Genomic DNA, 11029 nt, shown 5'->3' with positions numbered 1-11029 from the left:
TCTGAGTTCTTTATGGTTTGGGGTGGCAGCAGCAAAATTCTGGTCCCCAAAAGCCGTTGATCTGATGATTACTCAGAATCCATTTAAAATTGAAATACATTATATTAAATAAACAATATTTCTGATGAATTGTTTAATAGCAGATTTTTCTCCCTGTCTCCTCAGACTGAGTGGCTGTAACCTCTCAGAGAGAAGCTGTAAAGCTCTGTCCTCAGTTCTCAGCTACCAGTCCTCCAGTCTCAGAGAACTGGACCTGAGGAACAACAACCTGCAGGATTCAGGAGTGAAGCTTCTCTCTGCTGGACTGGAGAGTCCAAACTGCAGACTGGAAACTCTCAGGTACAAAGTTCTCCATCCTGTTGAAACCAGATTTCTGTCCATTACCTGCTAAAAACATGATGGAAATGTTAGTTCAGTGATAGATTTGTTAACTTTTGTCTGCTAAAAAGTTTATGTAAATATAAGTTTATTGACATTATTCATCATTCAAAAAACTGTAATTTTGACACTGTACAATATTTACAGTTTCTGTCCTGAAATATTTACACATATATTAAACAACCTATACAGCAACATATATTATATCTCTAATGTACATAACACTACTTTATATTGTACTGTATATATTTTTGATTATCTGGCATTTTGATATGAGTGCACTGGTTGGAGCTGGCTTTAATCTCGTTGTACATGTGTGGAACATGATGTACAAACACAATAATAAACTGATTCTGATATATTATTCATCTACAGACAACTATACGTTACCTCAATGCAGAGAAGCTGAAGGCAACTACCTGGGCCCCCACCAGTAAGGGGACCCACTGGTTACCCAGCCATTTAACACTACCCATCAATTATTTATGTGTGTTTAAATAAAATTATTAAGATTTACAATCACAAAGGTAACAGAAAAATGTAACATAATGCATCATCAACTTCTGCTCCCCTTTCCATTTACTAAAATGGACTATTCCGTCCCAGCACATAAAGATCCCAGAATGCAGTGTGCTGATTGAGCAGCAGGAGAGATGAGAACAGAGAAAGATGAAGCAGAGCTATCAAAGCACAGCTGGAAGCAGAAAAAGTGAGAGAAAAGAAAAAGGTGTTGTTCTACCAAAATGGTCTGAAGCCCTGGATGTTTTCTAAACAGCCCCAGATCTCATGAAGAAAGACATTTAGATATTTGTTAAAAAGATGGATTAAACCCAAAAATGACATTTGGATTAGGTAAACTAAAAACAATCGCATTAGTTTTTATTGTATTCCATATAGTCACTACCTGCTCCACCATAACCTGGCAATGAGTCAAAAGAAAAAGAAGACAGAAAAGATTATTTATGCACAGGCAACACCACGACTGCTCAACTACTCTCACAACCAGGACCAAGTGTTTTTGAAGGTCAAGTTGTTTGTTTGGGCTTGAATTTCATTCTGAGAGAAATAATTTAATTATCTCTCAGTTTCCCACAATAAAGCGGAATATTAGTGGTAGATAGTTTGTCCTTTCCATGTCCCAGTTTCCTGGTCATCACGTCTGCCAGAGTTGATTCAGCACATCCCAAACACACGCAGGCCAGAGCCCAGAGTGACAGGGAAACTAGTGATGAGATAGCAAGAGAATGAGAGGCAGTAAGTGGGGAAAATATGGGAAAAGTTTAACAAAGAGTAGAAGAAAGGGAGCGCACTGAAAGACTGGATCTGACCTCAGATGGGAGATTTCTCAAAGACATTCTGCTGATTCTGCAAGTGTGACATATGTGCTCACCATACGCTGCTAATGCCACTGATCCAAACCACTGCTTTATTCTTTATCTCAGCTTCAATTATTGACTCCAATTAGATTAAAAAAATATTAAAGCGATCTAGACACCAGAACAATGGTTCTACTGGGACAACCAGTTAATTTTTGGTATTTTAGGTCCAGTTTGAATTTCCCTTAAAGCTAGAACCTTCTGCAGAGTTTGTGTCAGTTTGCAGTTTCCAACCCAGTGAAGCTCTAGTCAGGATTCATCCGTTTAAATGTGTCAGATGTTACTTTTTATTACCTACAGAACAAAATACAGTTTGATTTCTATTTTTTGCTTATTAAAACAACATCTTGTGTTGAATTGTGTGTCTGCAGCTTGTCAGGCTGTCTGGTCTCAGAGGAAGGATTTGCTTCTCTGGTCTCAGCTCTGAGCTCCAACCCCTCCCATCTGAAAGAGTTGGACCTGAGCTACAATCATCCAGGAGACTCAGGAGTGAAGCTGCTGTCGGCTGGACTGAAGGATCCACACTGGAAACTGGAAAATCTCAGGTATGGAGGAATAAAGTTATAGAGGTACTTTATGACAAAGTTTGAACTGATTTTACAGATCATAAATCAAACATCTTCAATTAAATCCCACATTCCCTCTCCTACTACTCTTATTACTTGCAGTTAGAATAATTGCAGTTGTATTTAAATAAATCTAATGGTTAATTAGGAATAATTTAATGCAGCATCCCACAGTGGGAAGATTCAAGATGATGATGCAAATCCTGGCATGATGCTCTCGTAGTGGATATTAATAATTATCAATTAAGTAAGCACACCACTAATTTTTAATTAAGAGAAAAGATGCATCTTTGTCTTTGTATGTTATTTAATTCAAAGGTGAGAAACGTCTGAATGTTCCTGTCCCCTAATGCCTCCTAAATGCTGACAACCCAGGGTCCAGACCAGGAAGCAGAGCCGTAGTTTAACACTCCTCTCTGCAGCTTCTGTACTGTTATCCACCCATTACCCTATTGAAACGGTGTCTTTCCCACAGCCAAAACTGAACAGATCAAAGACGGATTTAAAAGGAGCAAATCATAAAAATCTAATAAAGATCAGTATGACTCAACTTGAACCAAAAAATAAAACAATTAAATGTGGTCTATTGAATATAAGGTCTAAAATTTTAGCTTCATCTAAACCTTCTACCTGTATGTTAGACCCAATCCCAACCAAGTTGTTTAAGGCAGTATTCCCTTTGATCAGTGGTCCTATCTTAGACATGATTAATCTATACTTAGTAAATGGATATGTAGCCTACCACAGGCTTTTAAAGTAGCTGTTATTAAACCTTTACTGAAGAAACCATCTCTTGATCAAGATGAGTTAGTAAATTACAGACCTATATCTAATCTTCTTTTCTTATCTAAAATTCTTGAGAAAGTAGTTGCTAATCAACTTTGTGAACATTTACAAAGCAATGACCTACTTGAGGAGTTTCAGTCAGGCTTCAGAGCTCATCATAGCGCTGAAGCAGCTCTGGTGAAGGTCACTAATGATATTCTCATGGCCTCAGATAATGGACTTGTGTCTATACTTGTCCTGTTAGATCTCTCTGTGGTGACTTTAATGCACATGGAATATTATGGGGAGGAAACAGAACAGATGGAAATGGAGAAATGGTAGAAGAACATTTAGAGGCTAATAATTTATTCTGTTGAATGATGGAAGATGGACCAGAACAGATGTTCATCCATGAAATGGATCAGTCCTTGATTTAACACTAGTGTCCAGGAATATTTCAGCTGGTTGTGAAATGGGATTTATTAGACGACTCGTCTGCAGGCAGAGATCATTACCCAATTTTCTGTAATATTCTCCTCACTAAGAACGGCTCAGAGGGAAAATTAAAGGGCGGAGGGTCTTTAATGGTGCTGACTAGGAACTCAGAATATATTTGTGAAAGAGAAGTTCACCAGTGAGATTCACATGATGAAACCCATTTTAAATTAAATTTTATTGAGTTTTTTCATTTTCTAAACAACAAAAAGAGAAAAAGAACAACAACCAGATCATCAAACAGTCTTGGGTCAGAGCTGTGTTGTCACAAAGTCTCAGATCCTCCATCTAACAATGATCCAATTATTAATTACTATTTATAGTTTTATTGTGTAACCCACCTATGAGTTATCAAATGTATTATGAAACTAGGTCCGAACAGAGCCTGACTGAATTAACTCAAACAGCCACAATAAAACACAGACACGAAAGGGTTGCAAATATGAAATGTAGTTTAGTAGAAAACTTGTCGACATAAAAGGTAATAACATATATTGGCATACAAGAAAATTATAAACAGAAAGGCACCTTTAAATCCCCAATGTCTTCGTTTACCCCTAGGGCTTTGTCCTCCTTTATTGGTAACTGAGTCTGTCTAATGGAGTGCACTCCTTAATCCTATTTCTCAGTTCAAATATCCATGCAGGTTGCTTGGGACAGTCCTACCACAGCAGATAATCCATCTGCTCTCTACGAGTGTGTGTAGATTCTGGTTCCACGGCTCAATTGGGTTGGCTCGCCATCTTACAGATTCTTCTCCATGGCTCTTTACCATACATCAAAAGACCTGACCTGCATTTACAAAACAGGCTTAAGTCTCTAGTTTAAGTCATGACTTTTAGTTTTCAGTTTTCTTCGATTCTCTTTAGCTTTACTATGCAAACAGTTTACCTAATGATACAACTGAGAACTCTTTCAGTTCAAACAACACTGGTAAGGCACAGTTGCACAGTATCTATCAGAAAATAACTGTGTGGTTATTTCACCTCAACAGAACATTTCCTTAATATACTCTTATAATACAAAAATAAAATAAATCAACTGATTAGTCAGCATTTAAATAATTAAATGTCACATTTGGTACACATTTAACAAAAAAATAATTAAAATCTATAACTTAAAACAATAGCATTTATTTGGGTTAATAAGTTGCTTTCTTTACCATTTAAATTGACCATTCCAATTACCTTGCTATATTAAACAATAACAATCAACATGTCAGCAGCCAAAATCTCTCACCGATTTGCATATACACTTCCAGAGTGTGATGTCACCGTTCAATCCCAGCGCGGTCAAAAGGCTTGTCCGCTGCCTGCAATTTAGCATGAGCTAATTAGCACTTAGCAGCTAATGACTAGCATCGCCAATAATGCCAAAAAATAATTCTCACCACCGTTCCAGCACTTGTTCTCTATAGTCCAAAGTGGCACTGGACTACTCCCAAGTCGCACCACCACAGACAACAGCAGAACGTTTCACTTAACTCCCGTACTTATTACGTTTTTTTTTCAAGGAACTCTTGTGTGGTGTCTCTGTGCTCGGCTTCCGACGAAAAAGGAAGCAGACAAGCAGCGCGCAGACACAGTGACTGAACGTGACACCTCATTGGCTGCTGCATGTGTACATGAACTCTGCTTGTTTAAGCCAAGTGACGTTACATGGCCTTTTCACTCGCTTTTCTTAATACAACATGGAAACTAATAATGATACAAAAGATTAACTACAAAAATAAATAAATGAAAGTGTGAACAAAAATAAAAATTATAACATTTATAGTTTTTATGTACAAATCATTTACCGTAAATCGAATCTTTTAGTCAAACCAGGTTTTTACGCCTGGGTTACAATTGCATCAGTAACATTACTGCAGGTTCCCAACGCCTATAGAACACATTCATTTAAAATCTGGTCAGGTTGGTTCTTCTCTCCATTTGGTACCTGGCCCAAACTTTCAGCACCACCAGTTGTAGGATGGAGGTTCTGCCTTCAACCAATCAGTTGATCTGCATTTAAAGACTGCAGTGATCAGCAGATTGAAGAGGTAGAACTTTGTTGGTCCCACTGACCGTCTGAGGTGAGACCCAACAATGCAGAACTGGGTTCTGGTGAGATGTTGGCTTTAAAAGCTGCTTTGAAGCCTCAGATCCATCCATTCAGAACTCATCCAGCTTAGATCAGGACCATGTAGCCTAGATCAGTGGTTTTCAATAGGTGAGGCGAGCCTCCCCTGGGGGGCGCCAAAGAGTCACAGGAGAGGAGCGAAGAAATATAAGACAGCGCTGCCGCTCAACTCTGTGAAACCGGTCATCAGCATCTGAACGGGCTGCATGATCAGTTCTGAGAGTATTTTGGAGAGGAGCCACTGGGAAACCAGTGGGTCAGAAACCCCTTCTCTTTCCCACCCACAGTCCGTGATGAACTGAACATCCAAGAGGAGGAGGCTCTTGTTGAGCTCAGCTCAAATGTGGACTTAAAACAGAGACTGGTGGAAATGCCGATTACGCGATTCTGGTTGAGTGTCGAGAGCGAGTTTCCCCATGTGTCCACCAAAGCCATGAGTCCTGATGCCCTTCACCTACAAAAGCGAATACCGGTCATGGCTACAAGGGCAGGATGACTTGCTGCTGTTTCTTTCTTCTCTACAACCCAACATAGAACAGCTTTGCACATCAAAGGCGCGTCCTCATTGTTCACATTGAGAATGCTTGAGAACATGATTGTTAAAATAGCAACAGGTTTAAATTGTGTATAATTGGCCTAAAAAGTAAATCACAATATGGAATATGTTGACGTCTGTTAAATTCAGGTAATTTTTTTTATTTTTATTATTTCAGTTGACGTCTCCTGTTGACGTGAGTTCAGTTTGACGTTGGCGTCTGTTTAGTTCAGTTTGTCTGCTGTTGAAAACAATTGTTTATGAATTTGCTAGTTATCTTTACCTATTCCAAGGGGAGGCTCACATTCAATGAATTAGAAAACCCCTGGCCTAGTTAAATAAGAAATGTAGTAAATTGTCTATGAAGTAAACAATAATAAACAATAAATAGTTTAAACATGGTTCATTAATTTATTCTTGCTTTATTAAAAGTATTCATCTTTAAAATATGTTAACAATGTGTTTAAACATCTATTTGCATAGTTGTAGTTAATTTTAATAACTGTACATGTGAGAAGTGTATTTTCCTACGCTGAGGCAGTCAGTGAATGCATCATGAGTTTGGGTGAGAGAGCGCAGCAGAGAAGCCGAGAGATCCGGTTCTGCGGTCATAAGTCAACATCTCCATGTTAAACTGGCTTGTCTTTAGACTATAAACAGTAATGTGTGTCGTGGTTTGTCCCCACAATGATCCACAGTGAGTCAGTGAGCTTTAGTCCGAGGTAGAAGACACTGAAGTTTCTACTCGAAGCTTTTTAGACTGTGTTTAGCCGCTAGCTTAGCATAGCAACTAGCCGATGCTAACAAGCTAGCTAATGGATTCTAGGCTAACTCAGGTGGACCGAGGAGCTTGTAGAGGATCGTTACCCAACCGGACAACGAGAGATTGGACCCAGCTAGAACTGTGAGCCCCCCGGAAGCTTTTAGAGGACCTCTAGAAACGTTGGAGACAAGGACCAAAAGTTAAGAGAGAATATGTTAATTTTTGGGGGTCTGGGGGCAGAGTTTATAGAAACTCTGTTCCAGTCTACTGATCTCCATTTATTCACTGGAGTGCTGATTGGCCCGAAAAACTGAAGTCACTGGCCGCCATCTTGCTACTCCCTACTCTCACAGAACCCCATAGGATTTGGTTGCAACAACAAGCAGTTTTCTGGCTGAGTGAAAACATTTCACAGGTAATTCTACAGTCAGTGGATGTACTAACACTATCAACTACTCGGAAATTATGTGCTGAAATATTTACATGTTATTCATTTTATATATATATATATATATATATATATATATGTATATATGTATATATATATGTATATATATATGTATATATATATATATATCTATATATGTGTCTCTCTGTATATATCTCTCTCTCTATCTCTCTCTGTGTCTCTCTGTATCTATCTATCTATCTATCTCTATCTCTGTCTTTCTCTCTCTCTTCTCTCTGTCTGTCTCTATGTATATGTCTCTCTCTGTCTGTCTCTCTCTCTCTCTCTCTCTCTCTCTCTGTCTCTCTCTCTCTCTCTCTCTCTCTGTGTCTCTGTCTCTCTCTCTCTCTCTCTGTTTCTCTCTCTCTCTCTCTCTCTCTCTCTCTCTCTCTCTCTCTCTCTCTCTCTCTCTCTGTCTGTCTGTCTGTCTCTCTGTCTGTCTATCTGTCTTCTGGTCTGGAGATCTCTCTCTCTCTCTCTCTCTCTCTCTCTCTCTCTCTCTCTCTCTCTCTCTCTCTCTCTCTCTCTCTCTCTCTCTCTCTCTCTCTCTCTCTCTCTCTCTCTCTCTCTGTTGCTCTCTCTCTCTCTCTCTCTCTGTGTCTCTCTCTCTCTCTCTGTCTCTCTCATGTCTGTCTCTCTCTCTCTCTGTCTCTCTCTCTCTCTCTGTCTCTCTGTCTGTCTCTCTCTCCTCTCTCTGTCTCTCTACTCTCTCTCTGTCTCTCTGTCTGTCTCTCTCTCTCTCTCTCTGTCTCTCTACTCTCCTCTCTCTTCTCTCTCTGTCTGTGGTGTCTCTCTCTCTCTCTCCTCTCTCTGTCTCTCTCTCTCTGTCTCTCTCTCTCTGTCTCTCTCTCTGTCTCTCTCTCTGTCTCTCTCTCTCTGTTGCTCTCTCTCTCTCTCTCTCTCTCTCTGTCTCTCTCTCTCTGTCTCTCTCTCTGTCTCTCTCTGGTCTGTGTCTCTCTCTCTGTCTCTCTCTCTGTCTCTCTCTGTCTGTGTCTCTCTCTCTCTCTCTCTCTCTCTCTCTCTCTCTCTCTCTCTCTCTCTCTCTCTCTCTCCTCTCCTCTCTCTCTCTCTCTCTCTCTGTGTCTGTGTCTCTATCTGTCTCTCTCTCTCTGCTCTATCTATCCACCATCCCTATATAGCCTGGAAACAGGCCTGCAACGTAGGGTTAGCTTGGTGTTTGCTGGCTTTAGCTTTAATTAATCAGCATTTAAGCAAATATTATTGAACTGTGATTTTAGATTGACACCCTGAGTGTTTTTATTTTAGTGTTTTATGCAGAGAAGCACTTGTTACTTGTCTTTATTTCATTAAAAGGTCCTAAAGTAGATTTATTTTATTCACCTTTTTATCTTCCTAAATAAAAGGGGGAACATTAACACTTTATACCAGGGGTGTCCAAACTTTTTTAGTGAGGGCCAAATCCAGAAAACTAAACAAAGGGCCACACTAGAGGTGCCATATTGCCACATGAATACTGTGTGTATTTCTAAGTCAGCTATAATGTGAAGAACATTGCAGGCAGTGGGAGCAGTGATGCTGTCCTTTGATTGAAGGATGGCTGACATGTCAGCAGAAAGTTTGGTGGTTGAGACACGAAGGACTTCACAGAGATGCTGTCAGTCATTCTGCTTCTCAGTCTGCTTTTGTTATGATTTAACAGAGAAAATCTTTGTTCACATCTGGATGTTGAGCCCAACAGGCTCATCATTGTTTCTGCGTGGCGTCTCATCAGAGGAAACTTGGCATTATCCAAACTCTGAAAGAATTCAGGGAGGGAGAGAAGCTGATGTTGACTCTGCAGAGAATCATCACATTGCATCAGTTCTGACTGCAGACTCTCTTCCACTTCTTCTGCATCCACCAGGAAGGAGGTGGAGAACAGCTGGATTTGTTTTTTAATGACAGAAAAGTCTTGGAGACGCTGGTTGAATTCTGTCACCAGAGATGCAATCACAGACACATATTTCTCATTTTTAGCAGAAAGGTCGGCCTTTGGAAAAGCAGACGTGATTTCAGACAGAGCAGGGAAGTGTGCAGCATTAAAGCCTCGTAGTTGTGTCTCAAAGAGGCGGAGCTTTACCCAGAAGGCTTTCAGGTGTGCATACAGGTGTGGCACCAGCTGTTCTTTGCCTTGTAGCTTCTTGTTCAGTGTATTCAGACGATGCATAAGATCAACTAAAGATGCCAGGTCTGCCAGCCACAGAGGGTCACTTAGTTCATGAAGAGGTCGGCCCTTCTCTTTTAAAACCTGCTCCATTTCTGATCTCAGCCAATCAGAGCGCTGCAGCACAGAGCACGTGAATTTCCCACAGCGACACTAAATCCACTGCAGGTTGTAATGTTTCATCATCATCATCATCATCATCATCATCATCATCATCATCATCATCATCATCATCATCATCATCAGAGCCCAGGTGTCTGTCTGCTCTCAGCTCTTCTTTCTTTCTCTGGATTTTTACAACAAGTGGACGTGTCCAAATGTTGGACTGGTCCTTTCTCAGTGGAGGACAATGTGTGTCTGAGAGACATGTAATGTCCATGTTTGCTGCTGAAAGAGACTGATGGTCTGACCCCCCTCCTCCTTTCAGGGTGGAGCCTGCTGGAGTCCGATGGTTGACACCAGGTCTGAGGAAGTGTAAGTGTGTTTTTCATTTGATTCATGACAACAAAGCAGCTCACATTCAACCATCTTCAAACTGTCCATCACTCATTCAGGAGTCATCATCAAAGTGTCAATAAATGATCAATAACTGCAGCTGGATTGTCTTTGTTCTCTCCATCAGATTCCTGTCAACTCACAATCAACACAAACACAGTGAGCAGATTCCTCAAACTGTCTGAAGACAACAGGAAGGTGACATTTGTGGAGGAGCTTCAGTCATATCCTGATCATCCAGACAGATTTGATGATGTTTATCAGCTGCTGTGTAGAACTGGTCTGACTGGTCGCTGTTACTGGGAGGTCGAGTGGAGAGGAGACGTTAATATATCAGTGAGTTACAGAAGAATCAGGAGAAGAGGAGACAGTTTAGACTGTTGGTTTGGAGATAATGATCAGTCCTGGAGGCTGAACTGCTCTGATGATGGTTACTCTGTCTATCACAATAACAGAGAAACATCTATCTCCTCCTCCTCCATCTCCAACAGAGTAGCAGTGTATGTGGACTGTCCTGCTGGTATTCTGTCCTTCTACAGAGTCTCCTCTGACTCACTGATCCACCTCCACACCTTCAACACCACATTCACTGAACCTCTGCTTCCTGGCTTTGGGTTCTTCTGGTTCAGTTCTGGTTCCTCAGTGTTTCTGTGCTGATTGAGTCTAAAGAGTCTCCTCCTGTCAGAGAAAGCCTCTCCCTGTTGAACAGATAGTTCAGTCTGTTCATGTCTGTCTCTTTCACTCAGAAACACGTTTTCACATTCATGGATTCAATCTGTTTCTTTGTGAAACTCTTCTAAATGATTCCTTGGAAACTTCTTCCTCTTCCAGTCCTTTAAAGATGGAAGCTGGGATTATTCCAGGATCCACATGTTGTTTTTCTGCCTGTTTCCAGTCAAAGCTTCACTCTGAATATCAGCATG

General features: G+C 40.5%; 2 long non-coding RNA genes across 3 annotated transcripts; one reads left to right on the top strand and one right to left on the bottom strand.

Annotated features, from left to right (window-relative positions):
* The first annotated feature begins 285 nt into the window (after window positions 1-285).
* Window positions 286-10081, top strand: LOC118558611. Its single transcript, XR_004928373.1, has 3 exons — window positions 286-339; window positions 2126-2299; window positions 10039-10081. It is a non-coding gene; the product is annotated as an uncharacterized LOC118558611 (long non-coding RNA).
* On the bottom strand, window positions 4015-5419 carry LOC118558610. Of its 2 annotated transcripts, XR_004928372.1 has the most exons (3): window positions 4971-5419; window positions 4820-4892; window positions 4015-4372 (listed from the first exon to the last, which is right to left on the bottom strand). It is a non-coding gene; the product is annotated as an uncharacterized LOC118558610 (long non-coding RNA). The 2 variants fall into 2 exon arrangements; XR_004928371.1 differs by having other exon boundaries at window positions 4015-4892.
* Window positions 10082-11029: the final 948 nt, after the last annotated feature.

This window comes from Fundulus heteroclitus, unplaced genomic scaffold (genome assembly GCF_011125445.2).
Source record: "Fundulus heteroclitus isolate FHET01 unplaced genomic scaffold, MU-UCD_Fhet_4.1 scaffold_134, whole genome shotgun sequence".
Classification (NCBI taxonomy): domain Eukaryota; kingdom Metazoa; phylum Chordata; class Actinopteri; order Cyprinodontiformes; family Fundulidae; genus Fundulus; species Fundulus heteroclitus.
The sequence above is the reverse complement of the archived record's forward strand: the minus strand, read 5'-3'. Positions and strand labels throughout refer to the sequence as shown.